This window comes from Microcaecilia unicolor, chromosome 9, assembly GCF_901765095.1.
Source record: "Microcaecilia unicolor chromosome 9, aMicUni1.1, whole genome shotgun sequence".
NCBI classification, from domain to species: Eukaryota; Metazoa; Chordata; class Amphibia; order Gymnophiona; family Siphonopidae; genus Microcaecilia; species Microcaecilia unicolor.
In genome coordinates this window covers 32,809,730-32,823,904 of record NC_044039.1, presented here as the reverse complement: position 1 = coordinate 32,823,904, position 14,175 = coordinate 32,809,730, and the positions used below count along the sequence as shown (strand labels likewise).

The 14,175-nt window shown below is 42.3% G+C and overlaps 1 protein-coding gene across 3 annotated transcripts in view; it reads right to left on the bottom strand.

The window, feature by feature from the left end:
- LOC115477726 (cystine/glutamate transporter-like) overlaps positions 1 to 14,175 on the bottom strand; it is a 100,657-nt gene that overhangs the window by 79,766 nt on the left and 6,716 nt on the right. For 2 of the 3 annotated variants that reach the window (XM_030214780.1, XM_030214782.1), the window contains exon 1: positions 8,634 to 8,671. The exons of the other annotated variant lie outside the window; for it this stretch is intronic. The gene's annotated coding sequence lies outside the window, so the exon portion shown is untranslated. Of the gene's footprint in view, positions 1 to 8,633; positions 8,672 to 14,175 lie in introns of those variants that run through there. 3 annotated transcript variants of the gene reach the window in all.

The window sequence follows — 14,175 nt, the reverse complement described above, 5'->3', positions numbered from 1 at the left end:
AAGAGTATCTGGTTATATGTAAACCGTAGGTAAAAGTGTGGTGGAAGGGCCAAGTGGGAAGAGTTAGCGGAACAAAGCTCCCAAGAGAGAACATAGGGAGTTAGTAGGTCAGCCAGATATGAGGGTGGGGCTAAAGACCTTTGTTCTGGTCCTGGAGGCACCCAAGCCAATCATGTTTTCAGGATTTCCACAATGAATATTCAAGAAAGAGATTTGCATGCAGCGGAGGCAGTGCATGTAAATCTCTCTCATTTGCTATATAGCTTTGATATTTATTTATTTAGCTTTTTACTATAGAGCAGCGGTGTTCATTCATAGTCCTCAAGGACCATAGAGAGGCCAAGATTTTAGGATACCTCTAATGAGTATACATAAGATTGATTTGCATACAAGTCTCTCATATGCACAATCATTACTACTACTACTACTTATCATTTCTATAGCACTACTAGACGTACACAGCACTGTACATTTTAACGTAAAGAGACCAGGGGCGTATCTGCGTGGGGCCACAGGGGCCTGGGCCCCCGCAGGTTTCGCCCTGGACCCCCCTACCGCCGCCGTCAACCCTCCCCCGCTGTTAAAAGCTGCATCCCTTTCATTCCAGTTTTGCACAGAGTCTGATGTCGCAGCACATTGACGTCATGCACGTACAACGTGCTGCAATGTCAGACTCCGTTTGAAACTGGAAGGGAAGGGACGCAGCTTTTAACAACACAGCACGAGGAAGAAAACTTAAACAAGACCTCGGCTGGGCTGGCGGGGGTTGGGTCCCCCGCCAGCTGAAGTAAAAGGCAACGGCAGGCAGGAGGAAGCGGACCTCGGCGGGGGTAGGTGATGGCAACAGCGGGGGGGGGGGGGGTCAGCGGCGGCGGCCGGGGGGGCTATAATGTGCCCCCTCACTCTGTCCCCTGCCCCCCCTACCGCTGAACCTCAGATACGCCCCTGGAAGAGACAGTCCCTGCTCGACAGAGCTTACAATCTAATTAAGACAGACAAACAGGACAAATAGCAGGGTAACTGTTCTGCTTCTGGGATCGTAGAGATTAGGACACATATTTTTGTTGGCTGTTCCTGGAGAGCAGCCTCCTTAGCCGCTTCATCGGCTAACCTGTTTCCCCTAGCTTCTAGGGTAAATAATTTCTGATGCCCCGGGACACGCACCACTGCAATCTCCCTTGGCAGCAACAGATTCTTGAGCACCTGTATTACTAATTTCTCATGTCCCAATTCTTTTCCTCTACTTGTGATTAATCCCCTTTCTTTCCATATTTTCCCAAAAGTGTGTACCACCCCAAAGGCATATTGTGAATCAGTATAGATGGTTCCATCCTTTTTTTTTTTCAGAATAAATAATGCCTGACTCAAGGCATACAGCTCACAGATCTGAGCTAAACATGTATTGGGCAGTCTTTCTGCTTCCAATACTTTCTGAGTATTTCCATCTATTACTGCATATCCACTGTCTTTTTCCCTCCAAGATCCAGGAAGATATATCCACAAATAATTGTCTCCCTGTGTGTAAAGGCCTATCCCTTAAATCTGGCCTGATTTTTGACTGATATTCAATGATTTCCAAACAGTCATGTGATATGTCTTGATCCCCACTCTACCCTTTTGATAGGACGGAAGCCGAATTAACACAATTCTCTGTAGTCAGGACTAAATCATCCTTTTCCATTAATACAGCTTCATACTTTAACAACCTAGAATCAGTTAGCCACCTGTGGGCTCTCTGAGCAAGTATGGTTCTGTATTTCTCCCCTCCCCATCTTAATCTATCAGTGGGATTATCCACAGCCTACAAGATCCTCTCAGAACTAAGAATTTTCTTAACTCTTTCTCTGTTTTTGGGAGCTGTGTTTCTACAATTCCTTGTATTCTTTTCTGGATTTATTCACCTCTGTCCTTCACTGATTAAATGTCCCAGATATTTCACCTCTTTCTCCACATACTGTAATTTTGTTTTGGTCACTCTCAGACCTTGCTCTCCCGGAAAATTTAGCAAATTATCAGTGACTTCTTTCACCGTATTTTTCTTTTTTTCCCGTAATCAATAGGTCACCTACTTACTGGAGAAGGGTGGATTCAGGTTGCAACTGGAACCTTTCCAGAACCTGCTCTAAAACCTGCCCTAACCTATATGTTTCATCCGGTTTATGAACCAGGAGAACTGGAGTGTTAAAGGGGGATATGCATAGCTTAAGTCTTAAGCTAAGACTTACCCCTCAACTTACCATGTTGATTGATGCATCCCTTGTCCCTTACCCTGCCTAGTTCACGCTGTTAGTTTCTCCCCTCCTATTTGCTTCTTTTATGCTTGCCTAAGCTTTTAACTTTGTACTTGTCTGGAATGTTTGGGGAGCGTGCCAGGTGCCCTTGACCTGGATTGGCCACTGTCGGTGACAGGATGCTGGGCTAGATGGACCTTTGGTCTTTCCCAGTATGGCACTACTTATGTACTTATGTACTCTTATTTAATTCTCTGTAAGCCACATTGCGCCTGCATGAGTGGGGAAAATGTGGGATACAAGTAACAAATAAATACATAAATTAATTAATTAATTAACTTATCTTTTATTAATTGTTCTATCACTGTTTGCAGACCCTTTCTTCCTTCAAAGGAAATAGGGTATTGCTGTTTTTTTTTCCATGTATATCACTTCACTCTCCTGCTTCTGTTTACTTTACAGATAAGCTTGAAAACCTAACCGGTGTGTAGGCCTGGAAGACTGGAAGTGAATACCATTGGTATAGAATATGAAAGAATGGGCTGGTTCTGTGACAGACCAACTAAATATTGTCATAGTTATTTTCACACTGGAATTTAGATAACAAAAGACATTTCCTGACAGAATGCTCTTAACTGGATGTTTATTATTTTAATTCCAGGTGTTGTTCTATGCTTATTTTTAGTTATTAACTATTCTACAATAGAACCCTGCTGTCCACGTAATCATTATTTGTAAAGATGATATCAGTGGGCCCTAAACTAGAACATTTCATAGCAAAATACATACATGTATAAATAAGTCTTTGCCCCTGGGATTTTACAATCCAGTTGGATCATTTGAGGCCAACAGCAGATAATATTTCTTACCCTAGCAAGTACAGTGACCCCCCAGGGAAGTTGACTAGGTAACCTGTTCTAAGTTTTATATAGGTCTTAGAATCTGTGCGTGTTGTTCTGCAGCAATACTTGGGCAGTGAGATCTAGACACGGAGCAAACTGTTCCTGCAAGCAGATCTAATAACGTAAATGTTTTAAAACCTAACAGCTGAAAAGAGGCTGGCAGCCTTTTCCACAAAACAGGACCATGAGCATGATTTCAATGGCGTTCTTAAGAGGAAAGCAGGTGGTTCTGCGTCTGCTGTTTCTCTAATATGTTTCTGAGAATTCTTTTTTTTTTTTAACATGTAACGTATTAGGATCTAGTATCACCCTTCTATTGACCACGAGGTAGGGGGTGTGTGTATTATACTTTAGGGGCTAAAAATAGGGTCTCTGTATTTTGGCATGGTGTGCATGCACATTCCATCAGCAAGGAGCAAATATGTCAGATATAGTAACACAGAAGATAGCAGATGAAAACCTGTAGGGTCCATCCAGTCTGCCCAACAAGGTCAAATTATAGTATAAGGTATGATGGGATACTACATATGTACACTTGATCTTGATTTGTTCTTGCCATTTTCAGGGCACAGACCGTAGAAGTCTGCCTGACACTGGCCTTGTTCTCCAGTTACTGAAGCTGAATCTGGCCAGTGATGATCAGGACACAGACTGCAGAAGTCTGCCCAGCGCTGGCATTCCTTCCCAATTACCAGTGTTGCCATCTAATTACCACTAAGCTTGGAGGCGATTGGATCTGGTCCCTTATCACAAAAGCAGGGACAGGGAAGAAGTGGGAAACTACAGGCCAGTAAGCCTTATGTCAGTGGTAGGACAAATAATGGAGTCGCTCCTGATGGAATATTTAACTTTCTAGAATCTAACAGGTTGCAGGATCCGAGGCAACATGGCTTTGCCAAAAGAAAATCCTGCCAAACAAATCTCACTGATTAACTGGCTGACCAAAGAACTGGATCAATGATACAAAGTAGATGTCATCTATTTGGATTTCGGCAAAGCCTTTGATACAGTTCCTCAGAGAAGACTTGTGGATAAACTGAGAGGGCTGAACTTTGGACCCAAAATGGTGAACTGGATTGGAAACTGGTTGACCAACAGGAAGCAGACAGTGGTGGTAAATGAAATCCTCTCAGAGGAAAGTAGTGGAGTGCCTCAGTGGTCGGTAAGGGGGTCGATTCTGTTTAATATATTTGTGACAGACATTGCTGAAGGGTTAGAGGGAAAAAGGTTTGCCTTTATGTAGATGGCAAATACAGTGGATACCATGAGAAGAGATAAATACATAAGTATTGCCATACTGGGACAGACCAAATGTCCATAAAGCCCAGCATCCTGTTTCCTACAGAGGCCAATCCAGGTCACAAATACCTGGCAAGATCCCAAAACAGTACAATACATTTTATGCTGCTTATTCTAGATATATGCAGTGGATTTTTCCATAAGTCCATTTTACTAATGGTCTATGGACTTTTCCTTTAGGAAGCCATCCAAACCGTTTTAAACCCCGCTAAGCTAACCACTTTTACTAGATTTCTAGCAATGAATTCCAGAGTTTAATTACATGTTGAGTGAAGAAATATCTGTTTAGTTTTAAATTTACTACTCTGTTGCTCCATTGAGTGCCCCCCTAGTCCTAGCATTTTTGGAAAGAGTAAACAAGCGATTTTTCGTCTACCCGTTCCACTCCACTCATTATTTTATAGAACTCTATCATATCTCCCCTCAGCCGTCTTTTCTCCAAGCTGACAAACCCTAGTTACTTTAGCCTTTTCTCATAGGGAAGTTGTTCCATTCACTTTATCATTTTCATTGCTCTTCTCTGTACCTTTTCTAATTCCACTATATCTTTTTTGAGATGTGGTGACCAGAATTGAACACAATATTCGAGGTGTGGTCACATCATGGAGCAATACAAAGGCATTATAACATCCTCATTTTTGTTTTCCATTCCTTTCCTAATAAAACCTAACATTCTATTGGCTTTCTTAGCTACCGCCACACACTGAGCAGATCCCTTTCCCGGTCAGTGACTCCTAATGTGGAACCTTGCATTGCATTACATAACTATAATTTGGGTTCCTCTTTCCCACGTGCATCACTTTCCACTTCCTCACATTAAACATCATCTGCAATTTAGACTCCCAGTCTTGTAAGGTCCTCTTGTAACTTTTCACAATCCTCTCGCAATTTAACAACTTTGAATAACTTTGTATCATCAGCAAATTTAATTACCTCACTAGTTACTCCTGTCTCTAGATCATTTATAAATATGTTAATATGTTAAAAAAAAACAGTGGTCCCAGCACAGACCCCTGGGGAACCCCACTAGCTACCCTTCTCCATTGAAAATACTGACCATTTAACCCTACTGTATGCTTTCTATTTTTAAACCAGTTTTTAATCCACAACAGGACACTACCTCCTATCGCATGACTTTCCAATTTCCTCTGGAGTCTTTCATGAGGTATTTTGTCAAACGCCTTTTGAAAATCCAGATACACAATATCGACCGGCTCATCTTTATCCACATGTTTGTTCACCCCTTCAAAGAAATGTAATAGATTGGTGAGGCAAGATTTCCCTTCACTAAATCCATGTTGGCTTTGTCTTAATACATGTTTTTGAATATGCTCAGTAATGATGATAGATTCACCAGTCTATAATTTCCCAGATCACCTCTGCAACCTTTTTTAAAAATTGGCATTACATCGGCCAACCTCCAATCTTCCGGAACCATGCTGGACTTTAAAGACAAATTACATATTACTAACAATAGTTCTGCAAGTTCATTTTTCAATTCTATCAGTACTCAGGGATGAATACCATTCATTCCGGGAGATTTGCTACTTTTCAATTTGTCAAATTGAGCCATTACATCTTCCAGGTTTATAGAGATTTCATTCAGTTTCTCTGACTCGTCAGCTTTGAATACCATTTCTGGCACCGGTACCTCTCCTAAATCTTCTTTGGTAAAGACCAAAGCAAAGAATTTATTTAATCTCTCCGCTATGGCTTTGTCTTCCCTGATTGCCCCTTTTACCCCTCAGTCATCTAGTGGTTCAACCGATTCTTTTGCCAGCTTCTTGCTTTTAATATACCTTTAAAAAAATTTACTATGTGTTTTTGCCTCCAACACAATCTATTTTTTCAATGTCTTTCTTTGCTTTCCTTATCAGCGCTTTGCATTTGACTTGCCATTTCTTATTATTTTCATTCAGGTCCTCCTTCCATTTTCTAAAGGATTTTCTTTTAGCTCTAATAGCTTCCTTCACCTCTTTAACCATGCCAGCTGTCGTTTGGTCTTCCTTCTTCCTTTTTTAATACACGGAATATATCTGACCTGGGATTCTAGGATAGTATTTTTGAACAGTATCCATGCCTGATGTAAATTTTTGACCTTCGCAGCTGCTCCTCTAAGTTTTTTTTTCACCATTCTTCTCATTTTATCATTGTCTCCTTTTTGAAAGTTAAATGCTAAGGTATTGTATTTCCTGTGTGTACTTACTCAAAAGCCAATATCAAATCTGATCATATTATGATCACTATTATCAAGTGGCCCCAGCACTATTACCTCCTGCACCAGATCATGCGCTCCACAACATTTCAAACTATGTTTGTTGTTCCTATTTACATCTTGCTCATTAGTTGACAGTGTTAATTTGCAATCTTTTGTCTGATTTTTATCTTTATTTAAGGACACCTGATCTACTACAAATCCCTCCTCTCAGTACCCTTCTCCACCACCGCCAACTCCAGGCTCCGCTCATTCTGCCTCGCCTCACCCTATGCTTGGAATAAACTTCCTGAGCCCTTACGCCAAGTCCCCTCCCTACCCATCTTCAAATCCTTGCTCAAAGCCCACCTCTTCAATGTTGCTTTCAGCACCTAACCTTTATACCTTTCAGGAAATCTAGACTGCCCCTATTTGACTGACTGTACATTTGTCCTTTAGATTGTAAGCTCCTTTGAGCAGGGACTGTCCTTCTATGTTAAATTGTACAGCGCTGCGTAACCCTAGTAGCGCTTTAGAAATGTCAAGTAGTAGTAGTAGTACGGTCTCTTTTGCAACCTCACTATCAGGATACCCTATCTTCCCTGTTTTGATGATATCTTTGAAAGACACCTTGTTCTGAACCATGCGTTTTTAAACTACTGTCTGCCTTCCCCCAGGTTCTAGTTTAAAAGCTGTTCTATCTCCTTTTTAATTGCCAATGCCAGCAGCCTGGTCCTACCCTGGTTAAGGAGGAGTCCATCATTCTGGAATAGGCTCCCCCTTCCCCAGAATATTGCCCAGTTCCTTACAAATCTAAAACCCTCCTCCCTGCACCATTCATGCATTGAGACTCCGGAGCTCTGCCTGTATCTTGGGCCCTGCATGTGGAATGGGTAGCACTTCGGAAAATGCTACCCTATAGGTTCTGGATTTGAGCTTTCTACCTAAGAGCTTAAATTTGGCTTCCAGAACCTCTATCCCACATTTTCCTATGTCATGGTACCCACATGTACCAAGACAGCCGGCTCCTCCCCAGCAATATCTAAAATCCTATCTAGGTGATGCGTTAGGTCTGCCACCTTTGTACCAGGCAGGCAAGTGGCCAGGCGATTCTCACATCCACCAGCCACCCAGCTATCTACATGCCTAATAAGTGAATCACCAACTACAACAACCGTCCTAACCCTTCCTTCCTGGAGACACACCCTCGGTGCAAGAGGATATTGCATTCCCTGGTGTGCTGGTCCTGGCTACAGGATTACTTCCAGTTGGTCCAGGGTGATACTTTCCTTTTAGACCTCCCTCCTCCAAGGCAGCACAGGGGCTGCCAGAATAGAGGTGGGACTTCTCTACAATGTCTCTGTAGGCCTCCTCTATGTACCTCTCTGTCTCCCTCAGCTCCTCCAAGTCTGCTACTCTAGCCTCAAGAGAACGAACTAGTTCTCTCAGAGCTAGAACTTTACATCGAGCACACATATATGACCTCTCAATAACTGGGAGATAATCATAAATGTGACACTCAATGCAAAAGACTGGATAACACCCCTCTTGCTGTTGGACCACTGTCTGCATCTTAGTATTATAGAGTTGTTTAATTAAAACTTCTTAAGGTACTAGGGATATCAGATGAATATAAAGAGCCTTAAGATTGGTGTAATGTATTTAGTGTTTGCTTCTCAGATACAAATTAAATAATTAAAACTCTAATAAAAACTCCCCTCTTGTTGTCCTAATTAGAATAATTGACTATAAATGAAGAGTTGAGCTAGGGGTAGGTGGGAATGAAGACTGAACTAGGTCCTACTGTGCCTTCTAGAGACTATCTGTTAATGCTGTGGCAGAAAATTTAAAGTTTAAAAATATGGGGAAAAGGGTATGGAGACTAGCTAATAAGTTTGCTTCTTTTTAAAAAAAAAAATTCTAACTGTGTTTATCAATATCCTACATTTCTTCTTTTAAACCCAATCATTAAGTTATCAAAACATAGAATAAAATAATGTCACTTACCCCCAGAAATGTCCTCTTCTCTCAGAACTTCTCAGAAAGAAAGTTAAGTGGGACCTTTCCTCTATGTAGTTTGGATTCTAAGGAGATTGTTTCAAACAAACCCTTTGAAGCTAGCCCAGTAATCAGGTTGCCCTTAGTAACCTTTGCAAATTTTCTACTTCCTCACACCTTAATTAGCACCTAATCAGGTCAGTAGCAGTGCCTCTCCAGCAGACAAGAACAGAAAATATCTTTCTTTTAGGATGCTTTAAGCCTTGCTAGTATCTTTTTTTATACTATTGGCTGTTAAATTTCTACCTAAAACTATGGGGGAAAGTGTTGTACACCATGGAAACTAGTTAATAATGCTTGCTTCTCTTTTATATTTTTATTCTAAGACTGAACTAGGTCCTACTATGCCTTCTAGAGACTATCTGTTAATGCTGCGGTAGAAAATTTATATAGCAAGTTACAGCCACAGGGGATGAAGAGCTGTTATAACAGTAGAGTTAAACAGCGAGGGGGGGGGAGGAACAGGAAGAGATACTGTGATGAAAGAGAGAGAGAGACTTTGGAAGGAGGGAAGGAGAGAGAGAAAGAGCAAGGGAAAGCTTGAAGGGTGGAAAGGATAGGACAGAGTACCTGGGTTGGGTTGGGTGGGGGGTAGGGTTTGAAGGGTGGGGTCACTTGAAACTTTTTAAGAGTGCTTGCTAGTAGATTACATAGTTTGAACCATAAGCTTTCCAGTTAGGATGTGCATCTAAAGTATTCAAGGGAGATTCTGTTACATCCTGAAGACTGGAGGGAGACCAATATAATGTCAATCTTTATAAAACATTTCAGGGGTGATCTGAGAAACTAGACTAATGAGGCAGAAGTCAGCTCCAGGTAGAATAGTCGAAACTAATATAAAGAACAAAATTACAGAACACATAGACAAACATAATTTAATGGGACAGAGTCAACGTGGATTTAGCCAAGGAAAGTCTTGCCTCAATTTGCTACATTTTTTTGAAGGTGTGAATAAACATGGATAAAGGGAAGACAGTGTATCTGGATATTCAGAAAGCATTAAGGCCCTCATGAGTGACTCTTAAGGAAGTTATTTTTATTTATTTATCAAATTTATATCCTGCCTATCCAATGTATCTAAGCAGGTTACAACATACACTCATAAAAATAATACATATACCAAAACTAAAACATTAAAAAAGCCATGGGATAGGACGGAATGTCTGTGGGGCACTGGGAACTACTTATAATACAGAAAAGGTTAAATGGCCAATTTTCTCAATGCAGAATGGTGAACAGTAAAGCACCACAGGAATCTGTACTGAAACGTGCACTTTTTAAAATATTTATAAATGATCTGAAAATGGGAACAATGAGTGAAGTAATCAAATTTGCAAGTGACACAAACTTATTCCAAGTTGTTACATCATATGCAGACTGTGAGAATTTGCAGGAGGACCTTGTGAGACTGGAAGACTTGCAAGATCCGCCTGCAAATTCTCAGATCAGAATTTAAATGTGGACAAAAGTGAAGTGATGCACATAGATAAAGGCCCTAATTATAGCTACATGATACTTGGTTCCACATTAGGAAAAAGATCTAAGCATCATCATGGACAATACACTGAGATCCTTTGCTCAGTGTGTAGCAGTGGCCAAAAAATGCAAAGAGAATATTAGGAATTATTAGGAAATGAATACAGAATAACACAAAGAATCCTATATAATAAAAAGCTGACTCCGTGGCAGTGAAAGTTTGAAGGGTTCATGCTGCCTCTAACGCTGTATCCATCACCTGAATTGACGTCACGCACTTCTGGGTTCGTCACAAACAGCACTGACCAACCACAGGATAGCAGCACGAGGCACAACCTCAACGTCTACAGCCTTCCCTTCGAGTTCGTTCCCTCAGAGTCCTGCCCTCGCGAAAAGAGGAAATGACGTCAGCAGGCGGGACTCAGAGGGAATGAAGTTGAAGGGAAGGCTACAGATGGGCAGGGCTTTCAAAGACGCAGCCGCTTCGACGGAGGTAAACAGGGGAGCTGGAGGAGGGGCAGGGGAGACAGGAGAATCGCTGGGTGGCTGGAGGGGGGCAGAGGAGATAGGAGAATCGCTGGGTGGCTGGAGAGGGGCAGGGGAGAGAGGAGAATCGCTGGGTGGCTGGAGGGGGGGCAGGGGAGAGAAGAGCATCGCTGGGTCGCTGTAGGGGGGCGAGGGAAAAAGGAGAATCGCTGGGTGGCTGGAGGGGGGCAGGGGAGAGAGGAGAATCACTGGGTGGCTGGAGGGGGGGCAGGGGAGAGAGGAGACTCGCTGGGTGGCTACAGGGAGGGCAGGAGACAGAGGAGAATCGCTGGATGGCTGAAGGGGGAGCAGGGGAGAGAGGAGAATTGCTGGGTGGCTGGAGGGGGGCAGGGGACAGAGGAGATACATTCGCACCCACTCACTCTCTGTCTCACTCTCTGTCACACACACACACTCGCACATTCACTCTCTCTCACACACAGTCACTCTCACACACACTCTCTCAAACATACACACTTCGAGAAAAACCTTTCTATCGCCCATTTCATTTGTGTCAGAAACGGGCCTGTTTTACTAGTATCATAATAACTCTATATTGCTCCATGCTGTGATTGCACCTTGAGGGGCCCATTTACTAAGCCACAAAGGCGGCTACATGCACCCAACGTGGAACTACCGCCTGGCTACTGCATGGCCCGGGCAGTAATTTCATTTTTTACGCGTGCCAGAATTTTTCCGGCATGCGGTGCAAACAGGGCGGTAATGGCGTTATATGCACTGACGATTATGGCCCGTTAATGTGTGAGACCTTACCACTAAGTCAATGCTTGGCGGTAAGGTCTCAGGCCCAAAATGGACACATGCCAATTTTCAATTTGCCACATGTCCATTTTTGGCCAAAAACAAGAAGGCCTTTTTTAAATGTATGCTGAAAAATGAATCTGCGAGCGTCTAATACATGTGTCTACACCAGCGCAGGCCACTTTTCAGCGCACCTTAGTAAAAGGACCCCTGAGTATTTCGTGTAGTTTGGGTCACCACATCATAAAAAGGATATAGCAGAATTAGAAAAGATACAGAGAAGAGTGAGCAAAATGATAAAAAGGATGGAATCACTTTCACATGAAGGAAGGCTAAAGAGGTCAGTGCTCTTCAGCTTGAGAAGAGACAGATGAGGGGAAATATGATAGCGGTCTATAAAAAACTGAGTGGAGTCGAATAGGAGAACACAGAGTGCTTGTTTACTCTTTCAAAAGCACATGCCGTAAAAGTTACAAGTAGTAAATTTAAAACATATGTTTTCATTCTCATTGCTGCTTGATATGGTAAAAGTAGTTAGCATGGCTGGGTTTAAAAAAAGGTATAGCCAAATTCCTAGAAGAAAAGTCTATAAACTCTTATTAAGGTAGACTTGCCAGAAAACTATCTATTTTTTGAGATCCTGCAGGTACTTGTGATCTAGATTGGTCATTCTTATAAACAGGATACTGTGCTTGATGGACCTTTGGTCCTAACCCAGTATGGCAATTCTTATGTTCTTACTAGTAAAACAGGCCCATTTCTGACACAAATGAAACATGCACTAGCAAGGTTTTCATCGGAGTGTGTATGTTTGAGAGAGAGAGAGTGTGTGTGTGAGACAGCAAGTGTGTGTGAGAGAGAAAATGTGTGTGAGAGATGGAGTGTGTGTGTGAGTGAGAGAGAGAGAGAGAGAGAATGAGTGAGAGAGAGACAGAGTGTGTGTGTGTTTGTGTCAGAGAGAGAGAGAGAGAGTGTGTGTGAGAGACAGAGTGTATGTGTGTGTGAGAGTGAGAGTGAGTATGTGAGAGAGTGAGTGTGTGAGAGAGAGAGAGAGAGTGTGTGTGAGAGAGAGAGATAGCGTGTGTGAGAGAGAGTATATGTAAGAGACAGAGAGTGTGTGTGCGGGGGGGGGCTCTGAGTTCCATGACCCCCCTCCTTCCCTCCCTCCCTCCCTCCCTCTCCTCTGAGTTCCAGGCCCCCCTTCCGTCCAAGGTGCAGGCCCCCCCTCCCTCCCTCCCTCCCTCTCTCTCCTCTCCTTCCTCTCTCTCCTCCCCTCCAAGTTCTTGGCCCCCCCTTCCCTCCGAGTTCCATGCCTCCCTCCCTCTCCTCCCCAGCGTGTTCCATGCCCCCCTTTCCTCGGAGTGTGCATTTTTGAGAGAGAGTGTGTGGGTGAGAGATGGAGTGTGTATGTGAGAGAGAAAGAGAGAGAGAGAGAGAGACAGAGTGTGCGTGTGTGTGAGTGTGTGAGAGAGAGTGTATGTGAGAGACAGAGAGTGAGTGTGTGTGTGTGTGTGTGTGTGAGACAGAGTGTGTGAGAGAGAGTGTATGTGAGAGACAGAGAGTGAGTGTGTGTGTGTGTGTGTCTGAGAAAGTGAAGCTTTCAAGCCTTGAAGCATCCGTGCACTCTGTAAGGCTCCATCTCCTCAATTGACGACACATAGTTCCGGAACGTTGCAGGAATGCTTCAAGGCTTGAAGGATTCACTTTCTCAGCTTCAGAATGTTGGATGTGTGTTTTATTATATAGGATATTCTTATGACATTAATGAGGCTTTTGGGGATGAATAGTCGGATAACTATGTTAATATTTTCACAAATGATTTCATTGCATGCCATAGTAAATCTGAATATGAGGATATTTCTTAGTCCCTATCTAGAAAAGATTTAGCATATTCATTTACATTTAAAAAAATAATAATTTAGGAAGTCATGCATAAATAAGAGCTAGTAATCAATTGCAAACAAGAATGGAAGTCACGGGGTTTCAATTGTTTGAAGGTGTTTATTTGTATCTTTCATATATATTATTATTATACATGGTCCCCCAGATTCTACATTTGCGTCCGGATTCTATATATGGTGCTTTGAGATGTGCGTGCAAATTTGAGCACATACCCAATTTGCGCATGCAGCTCAATTGAATAACAAGCCAATTAGTGCTGATAACTGGCATCCTAACAAGCAATTATTAGCACTAATTGGATTTAATTAGCAGTGTCATGCCTAAATTTAACACAGGGGCACAGAAATGGGAGGGCCATGGGCAGATCAGGGGCATTCCTAGAATTTGTGTGCATAGTTATAGAAAAAAATTTAAGCGCGAGGCTTTGCACCATGTTTCAGTTGGTACAAATGGCCGCACCTAAAGTTAGGCGCGATTCCCGGGTGTAAGCGCTATTCTATAAACTGCACCTAACTTTAAGCACGGTTTATAGAATAACGCATTTCACGTTATTTTTATCGTCGCTGATTTCTTTTAAGCGCCATATATAGAAAATAGCCCATGGCGTTCAAAGCATTTTTCTTGTTTGTTTGTTTTGCACAATCAGTTTAATAAAAACATTAGAAAGTTTTAAATGTGCATAAACTGATTGTACATGCATTCATTTATAAGTTAATGCACATTAGATTGATTTCTACATGCTAATGAACTGAATATAAGCTAATGAACGTCTCTACAGAAAAGCAGGCTAATGGTTACACAGGGGCCCTTTTACTAAGCCTCGTAG